This window comes from Oratosquilla oratoria, chromosome 41, assembly GCF_046742065.1.
Source record: "Oratosquilla oratoria isolate Oo_2021 chromosome 41, ASM4674206v1, whole genome shotgun sequence".
Classification (NCBI taxonomy): Eukaryota; Metazoa; Arthropoda; class Malacostraca; order Stomatopoda; family Squillidae; genus Oratosquilla; species Oratosquilla oratoria.
The window spans coordinates 20,491,174-20,505,122 of NC_134817.1; the positions used below are offsets into that span (position 1 = coordinate 20,491,174).

General features: G+C 46.2%; 1 protein-coding gene across 28 annotated transcripts in view; it reads left to right on the forward strand.

The window, feature by feature from the left end:
- shep (RNA binding motif single stranded interacting protein alan shepard) overlaps positions 1-13,949 on the forward strand; it is a 654,273-nt gene that overhangs the window by 518,988 nt on the left and 121,336 nt on the right. The window lies entirely within an intron of this gene.

Below are 13,949 nucleotides of genomic sequence, written 5' to 3' on the forward strand. Positions count from 1 at the left end.
CACAAGGCAGTTCCATGTCCATGACCACCTATCATCACCATCCATATAGTTATCTAACCTTCTCTTAAAACAACCGATAGTTTCAGCGCTCAATACATGGTTACTAGGTCTATTCCATTCGTTAACTACTGTTTACCTATTTCCCTCTTATATCTAAAATTGTCTCCTTTATCGTCTTAATACACGAATTCATGTATATATATGCTAATAAGAACACGGGTACGTGTGTTCACTTATGCAAAGTAAACCACTTGGAAAAAGAAACTAACGAAGCAGAGCGCTTTCGTATATTACATCTTCAGTGCACTGAAAATGTATAATACGAAAGCGCTCTGCTTCGTTAGTTTCTTTTTTCAAGTGGTCTACTGTGCATTTGTATATATATATATATATATATATATATATATATATATATATATATTAATGCATGCATGTATGTATGTAGAGTATGTTACCCGACCTACCCCATCGAGAGACGGTGGTATTCTTAAAAAGATTAATTTCCATATATAAATGTTTCCCTTCCAAGGATTTATATAAGATTTATATAAGGAAAGATTTGTATTTATTTATTTATTTAATTATTATTATTATTTTTTTATAAGAATACCAACGTTACGACCCTGCTCTCCGAAGGAGGTGGTGGGGGTAGGGGTGGGGTGGGATGGGATGGGAGTGGGTGGTCACGTGTGGAGTGTAGTGGAGTGTGGCCTCCGCGAGTATTGATTAGGTCCTACGGGGGTTGTGGTCGCATCGCACCTTGAAGTATCACTCCACGGAATGTGTACGTGAGATTCCCCATGGTCTTTGGATCACGTGCTGGGCTTGTGATCGACAGCTATTTCCCTCCCGGAAAAGAGCTCAGAGCTCGTATATGACCGATCTATGGGTAATGCTGTGACCTTACACGCACACACACACACACCCATCTCCCCGTCCACGAGAGTTGGAGTAACGACTCGCAGCCCAGCGATACTGAAATTATTTCAGCCCTGGGCGGGATTCGAACCCGGACCGCCGTAGTGGTAGCCGGGAACTGTATAACTGCGCTATCGAGTCGTGTGTATACGTGTGTGTGTGTGTGTGTGTGTGTGCGCGCGTGCGCGCTGAGAGGTACGATCCCCGGCTGTGTTACTTGCTGACTGAACGCTGCGAGATGGGGAGCGTGGAAGAGAAAGACCAAACAGAAAGTGGAAGGACAAGATAGTAAAAATTGCATGAGTGGTGTGGCAGAGGCTGGCAGTGTCCCGCGATTTTTTTTTTTTTTTTTTTTTTTCTTTCTTTTTCTTCCCAAGGGGTAGTCCATAGATGAGCACTTGACTCCTAATAATTGACTGATTGAGTGATCCTCTCCAATCAGCCACAGGTTGATTGGAGTTGACCCTTTTCCTTGGTGAGGGAATTTCCCTCGATTGAATAGAATCGCTTGACGACAGTGGAAGGGCTGCCTATGCAAATACAATGCTTATTAACACTTTTCCAAACAAGGAAGCACCTGATACTGTAGAATGATAATATATAAAGATAAATAATAACAATAAGTTTATTTGGCATTAAATCAATATGCATGAAGTGCAGATAATGATAAAAAAGCACATATTTCGAAATAACAATTACAATTGCCGAGGATAACACAAAAAAGCATGTAAGCTTATTTCCATTGTGGTCCTCAGCTTATTTCCATTTTAGTCCTCAAATAATCGACTACGACCATTTTCCTCCACGTGACGTCAGACCACAATTATACGCATTGGCAGGCCGTGTGTAGAGTTGGCTGGCAGGGGGGAAGTGTTTACAGAGTGTTGTCAGGTTGGCAAGTTGTTTAAATACGTTTGTTGTCGGGTTGGCAAGCAGGCCTTGGCCGAGTGCACGCGCACTGCCCTCTTGCGCGGTTGGCATCGCTTGGCACAGCTTGGCACTGCTTGGCGCTGCTTGGCACTCCACACTCAGGCAGGTAGGAGAGCCACAGCAGTTTAGTGGTCTGACTGGCTGCGGTGGCAGTAGAGGTGTTCTTAGTAGAAGCACTCCCACTAACAACACCCTCACAAACTACACTAATACCATCACCCGCCACATCATCACCACCACTACCCTCACCACAGCCACCATTATCGCCACCATCGAGTACCGCCACCGTATATATATACACACACACACATATATATATATATATATATATATATATATATATATATGTGTGTGTGTGTGTGTGTGTGTGTGTGTGTGTGTGTGTGTGTGTGTTTCATTGCTGACTCAGCAGCCAAGTGGACGCTATCAGCCGCACACCTATTTATGTGTTGCATTGCAGAGGCAGCGCGCAGGTACAGTCATAACATATCTAGGGAGGAGGAGGAGGAGGAGGAGAGTCACCTCCTCTGGCGGGAGAAGAGCCCGTGAGAAGAAGACCATCGGGCGGTTTCCTCTATAACCCATGTCATAACTCACTGACGATGAAGAAAACAAAAAGAACAACAGCTCAAGGACTTTAGGCCTTTGTTATTGTGGCCCTTGGACCGGAAGGGGTCCGACTGCTTGTTAGAGGGCTACAGCATCGCCGTCAGGGCTTCATTAACCCCCTTCAACACAGTGAAGCACTTCATTGATTTTGTTCAGGTGTAATACAGACTACATGATGTAACTGACGGGAAGTGGAGCGGACTTCGTCCTGAAGAAGAGACTGGATAGATCGAGACCCAAATGCCCGGTCAGAAGTGTGCGAGTCAGCTCAAGTGTTTTTTTTTTTTTTTTTTTTTTTTTTTTTTTTTTTTTTTTTTTTTTTTTTTTTTTTTTTTTTTTTTTTATAGCGGGTCTGAGAAATATGGCAACAACGCCCGCCTTTCAGCCGGAGATGCGGCCGTAAAGTGAGTCTCACTTTTCTCAGACCCGCTGAAATATGAGCCTAGAATCAGTAACGAATTCACATTTTGCATAAACTAAAGAAAAAAAGACATGTTTTACTGATTGGTTGATTTGGTTTTACGTCAACTCCCCTGCCGTCAGGAGGCTAGCGTGGAAATTAATGAACCATGCCCTTGTACAAGTCGCCGGTGGCAGGGTTCGAACGCCATCACCTCGACCTACGCCAGCAAGATAAGTCGACATGACGGACTCAGCCGAGGATCTTGTAGTTCGGGGAGAGATCGAGCGACCCTTTCCTCCGAGGTCGCGAAAGCACGAAACACAGGGTTTTAGAGTGAGCGAGACTAACACTGTATTGACTTCGCCCGTGCTAGAAGGCCATGTTATGGACCTAGAGGTCTTGTTTCGTCACTCATCGATGATGTTTGTGTTCTTCAGTCCCCCACGACTCTCGGAACTGCTTTTCACCCGAGTGGCACTTGTCTGAAGAGTGACACAACGTCAAAGCTAATCGAGGTGTGGAAACCCCCAAACTGACAAAGAGGTGAGAGGCGAGATAAGAATTTATCCAAGAGCAATGCAGCAGAGGTTGCCACAGTCGTGCGCGTCACATGAGAGTCTGGGAGAGGCCTTTGTCCAGCAGTGGACTCCAGATGACCGATGGATGAATTCATTTGTAACGTAGTTGAAATTGACCGAAGACGCCCCAGACATCTTCCATGAGTAACAACAATGCTAACCCGTGTGCTTGTTTCCTGCAAACTTCTCTCTTATCTCCACTTCTCGGGCCACCCTTCCCGACGCTTATGACCACTGTATCCAGTCAGCAAGACACGAACTTGCTCCATCAAATATTCTCTTTTTCTGGCTGCTCGCACTTACCCATTTCCAGTGACTTCTTGCCTCAGTAAACGGGGGAGACAAGAGAAACTAGAAATGGTATCCACAGGTGGAATGAGCTGAAATATTCAGATGAAAGACTTGGATCTGATTCTCGTGGGGGTCCTCCCCGCCTCCTTTGATGCCGTTCGCTGGTTTCCCCCAAGACAATCCACCACCCTAACCCCAACCCCAACCCATCTTTTGCTTCCATCTGCCTATTTCCAAATTAAGCTTATATTCGGGTGGAATTATTCCTGTTCCCTATCCATTGTTTTCCTTGTCATTGCCACTAGTCTCTCTCTCTCTCTCTCTCTCTCTCTCTCTCTCTCTCTCTCTCTCTCTCTCTCTCTCTCTCTCTCTCCCTCTCTCTTGTTCCTCTACCCCCACCTCTCTCCATCTCCCTACCCCTTCCTTTCTCACACGCCCGGCCCTGTCTAACCCTAATGGCATCAAGACATTCCTGTCGTGGTAATGGGGTTGTTATCAGGCGCACAATCTTTCAGCATAGCAACATAGATTAAGGCTGACGGGGTCCCGCCAGTCGGTACACCGAGATTAGGAGGCCACACTTTGGGCCTCTGTGTGATTCACCATGATATTGGATCACGTGTTGGACTCGTGATCGACAGTTATTAACCTCCCGGAAGAGAGCCCAGAGCTCGTGTATGACCGATTTATGGGTAATACTGTGACCTTACACGCACGCACACACACAACTCCCCGCCCACGAGAGTTGGAGTAACGACCCGCAGCGCAGCGATACTGAAAATATTTCAGCCCTAAGCGAGATTCGAACCCGGACCGCCGTAGTGGCAGGCGAAAACTCTAACCACTGCACCAAGAGAGAGAGAGAGAGTGTGTGTGTGTGTGTGTGTGTGTGTGTGTGTGTGTGTGTGTGTGTGTGTGTGTGATTCATCATGGTCTTGGATCACGTGTTGGACTCGTAATCGACAACTGTTACCCTCCCGGATAAGAGCTAAGAGATCATATATGCCCTATTAATGAGTAATGCTGTGAACTCCACATACACCCAACTCCCCGTCCACGGTAGTTGGAGTGCCGGCTTGTGTGTGTGACATGCGCGCCCACATGTATCAATCAATCAATCAAATCAGCCATCCTGAGTCCACTGCTGAACAAAGGCCTCCTTCATAGCATTCCATGATTCACACGACCGCGCCATCCTCTGCCACGTCACTCCTGCAAACCTCTCGATCTCGTCTCTCCACCTTCTGTCTGGTCTCCCTCTTCCACGCTTCCTATCTCGCGGCGTCCACTCAGTAACACACTTGCTCCATCGTTCATCAGTCGTTCGCACTAACTTAGCTGTCAAATTCCACTTCCTCTCTTTTACCGCCTCCGCAATATCTTTCACTCTAGTCTGCTCTCTCACCCAACTTGCTCTCTTTCGGTCTCTCAGCGTTATTCCCATCATTGATCTCTCCATTCTCCTCTGTGCAGTCCTTAGTTTTGCTTCCATCGCCTTCGTTAGTTTCCAAGTCTCACACCCGTAGATTATTGCAGGCACATGTATACATACATGTAATACATACATGGATATATACATGTATACATGAAATGTTCACCCTGAGCAATGGCCGCTCCCGATCATCCTTAAGTCGCACGACTACGCCAAGATCTGCCACGTTACTCCTGCAAACTTCTCTAGGTTATCAGTCCAAATCCAAATAGAATCGTCTAGCGTAATTACGCTAGAACTTATTTCGTTTAATCTGGCCTAACAATGGACCAAAAGGTCTCTTCACGGCCTCGACTTGCTTTATCATTGCAAGTTCGTGTATATTCGGATGTTTTTGGGGGACGTTTGAACTCGACTTTGTTTTAGTCCTCGTAGTAGCCCCGAATTTCCTTCAAGCGTCAGGAATACCAATATATATATATATAGATATATATATATATATATATATATATATATATATATATATATATATATATATATATATATATATATATTTTTTTTTTTTTTTTTTTTTTTTTAGGTTGTTGGCTCCTGACCAGAAGCAAACCCATTAGTTTTTCTTTTGCGTTTATTTACTTTGTTGATGATGGTTTTTCCCTCCGTTGTTTGTCTGTCTAGTCGTCCGTCTCCGTCTGGCTCTGTGAGGACTGTTGAATCCCATTTTTCACAAACACATCCCCCCCCCCCAGACGCGTCTTTGAACGGGGCTTGTTTGCCTGCGGCCTCCTCCGTCACCGCTCTTTTTCTCTCTTTTTGTCACCGCTCTCTTTCTCTCTTTTTGAAGAGGAGGTGGTTGAAGGAGTCCAAAGCTGTTGGTGTACCTCGCCTATATGTGAACAAAATCGACTGGCGCCAACCAAAATAAATACACAGAAGTGTCACTTCTTTCGGGAACACTGCTAAATAAAATCGTCTGGCGGCCTCTGGAATGAAAATAATTCCATTTCCACGAAGTGGGAAGTGAGAAACCTCTGGGAGGGCAAAGTCCTGTTAGCTGCAGTAAGCCGCTTTTTTTTTTTTTTTTTTTTTTTTTTTTTTTTTTTTTTTTTTTTGCCGATGTTTGGGTTGCCTCCCCGCCCGGCCAGGACTATCGGGAACCAGCGCAAGAAGCACGTAGCGGGTCCCGGGAATCGAACTCACGACCACCTGCTCATGGGTTCGACACAGTATGCACTGGGATGTAATAACGTGAAACGAAATGAAATGAGAGGATTCTCTACAAAACGTGAGAGAGGAGAAACGGGCGGATGGATGAGGGTGGAAGGAGGAGAGGGATGTGGGTAGCCCGCGATTTTTTTTTTTTTTTTTTTTTTTTTTTTTATTCTTCCAGTTCGTGACCAAGTCCTCATCCTTCGAATACAAAAATTAGACTTCCTCCTGTTCTTCCTCCTCCCTTTCATCTCTTTCATCCTTATAATCCTCCTGTTCCTCCTGCTCCTGTTCCTCCCCTTCCCCCTCCTCTTCCTCCTCCTCCTCTTCCCTCACCTGCTGGTCGACGGCGCCTTCTCTTGTAGAGGTCTCATAGACGCCGACAGCCCCTTGTGCCCGAAGAAAGCCTTTCGGAAATGTTTTCTTCTTGATGGGCCGGCGACAGGAGATGAAGAGTCCCGCGGTACGTGTTGAGAGGCTGGCATTGAGGGTCAGAGACTAAGTTGAGACTCAGAGGCTGAGGTTGAGTCTTTGAGGATGATGATAAGGGTCAGAGACTGAGGTTGAGGCTTTCAGGATGGTGATGAAGGTATGAGGCTGGGTTGAGGTTCAGAGGCTAAGGTTGAGGGATAGAGGTTGATGTCGAGATACAGAGGCTGGGTTGAGGTTCAGAGGATGAAGTTGAGTCTTTCAGAATGGTGATGAGGCCCAGAGACTGGGTTCAGGCTCACAGGCTAAGGTTGAAGTTTTGATGATGGTGATGAGGGTTAGAGGCTGATGTTGAGGCTCAAAGGCTGGTGCTGAGACCGAGAGGCCGTTGTCAGTGGTTTAAAGACTGGTGGCACCTGAACTCGACGAAGAGTCTGCGAGACTGCCAGAGATTGGGAGTCTAGTGCCATTGGCTGAGATACCAATGAATCTAGTGGTGCCAGAGGTCAAAAGTCTGATGCCTGGAACTCGAGGCAGGTGCTGGGGGCTCAAGAGCAGGTGCCTGGGTCGATGAGGCAGGTGCTCGGGCCTCAGGAACAGGTGCAGGAAGAGGCTGGTGCCTGCATCGAGGAAGCGAGGTGTCAGGAGGCTTAAGAGGCTGGTCTCAAGTTCCAAGGGTCTTGCAAAGGTCCTCGGCGGGTGGGCGGACTTCGAGACTACGCGCTGCCCTGCGTCGAAGTCGGAGGGTGATAAAGAAATCCGAAGGACGTGTCCCTCACCAAAGTCTGACATTGAAGCAGCAGCTACCGGAGCTGCCACCTTGGGGCTCTGAGGCAGCTGTCGGACTTACGAGTAGCTGTTGGGACAAGTGGCTATGGAACTGCACCAGCTGTGGCCAGCTGTCTCTTTGCAGACACTTCTCCTCGCCACGAGCTACACTGGCGTTCTCGTGAACGTAAGCCTTTGAACACAGTTCTTTTGACTGAAGAATGAGACAGAGAAGTTTGCAGGAGTGACGTGGCCGAGTTTGACGCGTGGTAGAGGTTGGGGAAGGCCTTTGTCAAGCAGTGGAGTCGAAATGGATGAATGACAGATTCTTTTCGGAAGCTTCCGATTGATTGATTTAATTATTTATTCATTTATGTGTATATTTTTGTTTTAATTCCCCCAATGGAGGAGGTGGAGGTGGAGGTGGAGGTGGAGTTCTATTACTCATCATCCACCTGCTTATTCTCATGTTCCTCATCCATCCATGCAGCTGCGTTGTTTGATGCTCCCTTCCCTCCTCCTCCTCCTCCTCCTCCTCCTCCTCCTCCTCCACCTCCTCCTTCTCTTTCTCCTCTTTCTCTTCCTCCCTCCGCTCTCCTCCTCCTTCTCCCTCCATCCTCCTACTCCTCATCCTCCTTCTCTCTCTGCACTCCTCCTCCTCTTCCTTCCTCCTACTCCTCCTCCCTCCGCCCTCGTCCTTCTTCCTTTGCCCTCCTCCTCCTCTTCCTTCCTCCTATTCCTCCTCCCTCCGCCCTCGTCCTTCTCCCTCCACCCTCCTCCTCCCTCTGCCCTCCTCTTCCTCTTCCTTCATCCTCCTCCTCCTCCTTCTCCCTCTGCCCTCCTCCTCTTCCTTCCTCGTACTTCTCCCTCCGCCCTCGTCCTTCTCCCTCCACCCTCCTCCTCCTTCTGTTCTCCTCCTTCTCTTCCTTCATCCTCCTCCTCCTTCTCCCTCTGCCCTCCTCCTCCTCCTTTTTAAGACAGAAAGAAGTGCTTAAGAGCACCATTGGATGAAAATGTAAATTGTAAATTATCTAAATTTGCAGATGATACCAAATTGCAAACAAGGTGATATCTTTACTATAACAACATAAATTACAATTTAATTTGAACATTTTTCGCGAATAGGCAGTAAATTCCCAGATGTTTTTCAATATCGATAAATGTAAAGTACTTCATATTGGTAGTAGTAACCTCGAGGCCAACTACCCAATGGATGGTATAGATCTGGCAAATATAGAACAAGAGAAGGACCTGGGTATAATTATTTCTACTTATCTGAAGCTTAGTAAACTGTTCGGACGGCGTAAAAAATACAAATAAATCAATTGGATTTACAGGTAGAACTTTTTATTTTAGAGCCGAAGAAATTATTCTTAATCTCTACAGTGCTCTAGTCGGACCTCTACTGATCTCCATATTATAAAAAGGATGTATAAACAAGTTAGAAAGATTGCAGCGTAGAGTAACAAAGCTCATTCCTAGGTTGCGAAACAAGACGTACGAAGAGCGCCTAAGTGAAATTAACTTTTAGTCTCTCGAAACGAAGATTGAGGAGGAGTCTAGTTGAGGTCCTAAAAGTTGTTAAAGGGATTGAAAACATGAACTTGGAAAAGTAATTTATAATTGACACCTCAACAATCAAGAGCATCAAATAAACGTAGCAAAATACCCTCTACCCCCCCCTCTCTCTCTCTATCTATCTATCTCTCTCTCTCTCTCTCTCTCTCTCTCTCTCTCTCTCTCTCTCTCTCTCTCTCTCTCTCTCTCTCTCTCTCTCTCTCTCTCTCTCTCTCTCTCTCTCTCTTTCTCTCTCTCTCTCTCTCTCTCACGTCAACACCAGGTGCGGATTCCGCTGAGGTCAGCGTGAGGATGTGCAGCCAGTCAGGTCGGTCGGTCGGGCTCTGGGTTGGCGAGGAATTTGCATACAAAAGGTGGTGGGACGGGGTGGAGTGGGGTGGGCTGAGGTTGTGGTCAGGGGGAGGGGGCAGTAGGCTCGAGGGAGAGGGAGGGGGTAGAGGCTAGTTTACAGTGCGCCCGGCTGTGCCCTGGAGGGTGTTAATTCGAAATGCACCTCTCTCTCTCTCTCTCTCTCTCTCTCTCTCTCTCTCTCTCTCTCTCTCTCTCTCTCTCTCTCTCTCTCTCTCTCTCTCCCTCCCTCCCCCCTCCCTCCTAAAAAGTTGCACCAAGTCCAAGAAAGGGCTGCTTTTGAATGTCCAATGAAAATAAGATATTCGCAGGAATTTTTAAGTTCGTTCATATAGTTATTTATTAAAAAAATAACCGCATTAGATGATCTGATAGATTTCTTTTGATATGGCTGTGGAATAGGGAGATAATCTGGATGTTAATCAGTTGATCATTTTAATTTCTACTTTAATCAGGTATATTATACTTCGTGTTATTGATGTGATATTAATTGTTATGCATATTTGGTCTAATTATCATTATTATAAGTATGTAGGTTTTGTTTGTAATCAACGTAATTACACATTTGATAGACATATATTGTCACTAATTGTTCGTGTTTATGATCTTAACTATTTTTTATTAATTAATTAGTGTATTTATCTGATTATGTTTGTAGTATCTGTATAATGTGCGAAACTGAATTGAAATAGTGTACCATGGTACCATGGTACCCTGGTATCCAGTATATGTTCCATAGAAATCTAGGTCCTTTGAACCATGGATATGTCCCCCCAACCAAGATAAGAATAAAATAGTTTATTCCGTGGCCCAACCGTCCCCATATGCTCACCTCCGTGGACCAAACGTCCTAGGTTGTAGGCCCAAAAGTCCGATCTAGGACGCTTGGGCCACGGATGTATCCACCCCTCTCCAATAATAATAATAATAATAATAATAATAATAATAATAATAATAAAGATGAAACAAAAATAACTAATTTATTCCGTGGCCCAAACGTCTGAAGTAGGACGTTTGGGCCACGGATATACACCCCCCCCCCAAAAGGATAGAACAAAAATAAAACAAAATTATTCCGTGGTCCAAAAGTCCTAGGTGACCTGCGGTCACCCCCGTGGCCCAAACGTCCTAGGTTGCAGGACCAAAAGTTCGTTCTAGGACGCTTGGACCACGGATATACCCCCACCCCCAGAAAGATAAAACAGAAATAAAAAGAATTTATTCCGTGGCCCAAAGGTCCACCTATGGTCACCTCCCGTGGCCCAAACGTCCTGCGTTTAAGGCACGAGGCCCAAACGTCCGGTCACCATTCCGTAGCACTGAATAACTTCTGCAGGACCCGGAACCCACAAAGTAACAAAGGGTCCGCCCAAGAAGAGCAGAATCCGTTTATCCACGGGGGACCATTCTGTGACCAAGGATAAATAGTTGTGTATGGACCAAGTTTCACACCGAAGTGGAGGAAAGACAAGAAGGCGAGGAGCGGCCAATAGGCGCCTAGCTGCGGCCGAAGCCTTCACCTTTGCCCTATGATGCGTTTTGAGGACTTCGGGCAGGTCGTCACTGGAACTGGGAATAACTGATTTTTCCATCTTCGGAGGATTTGTGAAATGAATCCCGCCATTCGTCGTCAAGCTTAAATCAGGTTGACCATGTTGGCAGCTTTAGCCAAAAAGCTTTCTTTTAAGCTTTTTATCAGTTCTCCTTCCCTCCAATTCTCGGAGTCCCTCAACACTTTTGAGGCAAGAAAACGATTTTGAAGATTCCGCAAAATTGAGAAACTCCATTCACCTCGCAACATCACACGTCAACTCACTTCACTTCTGATAAACTAATGGATGGGGATGATAGGTGGTAATGGACATGGAACTGCCTAGTGTAGGCCTTGTGGTCTCTTGTAGTCTCCTTTATTTTTGTATGAACAGGTGCAACCGAACCCGCTAGAGGAAAACAGGTGGACTTGTTAAAACCTGGCCGTAACCTGACCTGACCTGACCTGACCTCACGTGACCGGCATTCCACTGCCCCCTCCTCGTTGACCTTGACCTAACGCCTGGAGTGGAGAGGTGGGAGTTGAAAGGCCTTTTTTAACCCTGAAAGCCGCATCACATTTTCTCTCTCTCCCTTCCTCTCCTCATTTCTCTTCCTCTCTCATCTCTCACTCTCTTTTCATATCTCTTCCCCCCCTCTCTCTCTCCTCTCTCTCTCTCTCACTCCCCCATCTCTCTCTCTCTCTCCGGAACAGTACCCCTTTGAAGGGGTTGACATGATCTCGCTGAAATCATGTAAGGAGTCTCACTTTCTTCAGTTGTTCCAGCGATGAAATGATCATGACGATGAAATTCGTGTCCGCAGTACCCCCTTCGCTAGCGAAATCAATATATTCATTTTGCGGTCAGGGACGTGTGTGTGTGTGTGTGTGTGTGTGTGTGTGTGTGTCCGTGTGCGTACATAATGCAACTGTGCAAGCAGCAGCTGCCCTTGCAACATACGGAGCACAGTTGCAGCATCTGTTGGGAGGTCGGAGATTGGGGGTGGGGTGTTGTACGAATAAGCAAGCAAGGACGGAGATGAGGGTGAAAAGGGGAAACAAAGCAAAAGAAAATGGCATTAAGGAAGTGAAGGGAATGGGACAACGGAGAGGAACAGCAAGGGAGAGGAGATGAGGGAAACAACGGGACATTAAGGAAGAAAGATCTGGGGAAGGGGTGAGAGGGAACCGGAAGAGGGGAGGGGAGGAGAGGGGAGAAGTGAGGAGGGAGGTGGAACTGGAGGGGAGAAGGGTAAAGGGACCAGATGGGAGAGTGAATAGTCTTGTGGTGGTGGTGTTGTCTATGTCATCAGTGTAGCAGCAGGATGCCCACTAAACACCAAAAGTGCATTAAGGACGACCGCTGAGCCAACCAGCTGCCCGGCTCGAACAGCTGCTGCTGCAGCACTCGGACCACCTGCATTGGTAGGGGGCGAACTGCTGCAGCGGCAGCTGAAGCTGCTGGTCTCTGACCCTATGCGGGATGGGGAAGGAAAGTGTCAGTTTTCGTTTATGTTTGGTTGGTGGTGGTGATGGTGGTGGTAGTGGTGGTGTGGTGGTGATTGTGGTGATGTTTATGTTTGGTTGAACCCACAGCTTGGTGATGGTGGTGGTAGTGGTGATGGTGGTGGTGGTGTTGTCTGGATGTGGGCTCCCTTTGCCTTACTTACTTCATTGTTAACTACGATTACAAGTTATTTGGCCACAGATTCACGCACGCAGACTTGCATACCCCAAACCAACGTTTCTCTTAGTTTGTGAGTATTACATTTAATCCTTACGTTGCGTGGAGTATCCCCCCCCCCACACACTGGAGGAGTTTTAGGATGCTGAATACCTCGAAAGGGATGACGGTGAGACAGGTGGGTGTCCTTGGTTGTGGAGTAGATCCTTCTTACGAGATTCCACCAGGTGGAGGAGATCGCCAGGAACCCGTGATCCATCTGTCACGAACTTTTTTTTAGTAAAACAGATTCCTCAAAGGTCCCAGTTTCTTTGGCTTGTAAGTCTGTCTATATACCAATAGCTTTTTTCCCCCTTATAAGGGGGTAGCTAACTCCCACCTATTTCACTCCCCTCCACCATACTTTCCATCCCCCCCCCATCTCAACTTGTAAGTAAAAAAAACATATTAATCCCAAATAGAGCTATGAGTGTCGGTTGCAGTAATGGTAGTATATACCCGGAGTAATTCTACATCCAGGATTCATCTTTGGTGACTTAAGGCAAGATTAGATGTAGGAAGAGGAAGATAGGAAAATAATGATAATAATAATGATGATGATGACACTGACGATAATAACTATAGATTACAATACTGATAGTGATAATAATAATAGTAATAATGACAATGATGATAACAATACTGATGATATTATCGATAGTAATAATAATAATTGTGTATACATTGTGACGAATGTGGATAGGAGGTAAAGGGAAAACGGGGTGAGGGAAATACTTTTATTCCTGACTAGTTTCGCCACTCAGGCGAAACTAGTCAGGAATAAAAGTATTTCCCTCAGCCCGTGTTCCCTTTACCTCCTATCCACAATAATGATAATAGCAAAAAATCAGTGCGAGACAGAACATTCCGAAAATAGACTTTTGACCCCGCAGTGCACAATTAAGAAAGAGCACAAGAAGACACAAACCGGAATTAGGAAAAATAAAAGTGGACGGACTGCGGGAAAAAAAACAGATGATTTATTGCCCGTTCAGTCTTTCTGACCTGTTCAGCTCTTGTGACAGATTTATTGCTTTGTCAATGAAAGCGTGGCATTACACCTGGGTTTTTCATGTACCCAAACTGCGCATGCGCGCGCGCGCGCGCGCGTGTGTGTGTGTATGTGCGTGTGTCTGTATGCCTGTATGTATTTACCTAGTTGTATTTTACGGGAAGGGGAGCTATGCTCGAGGTGTCCCGTC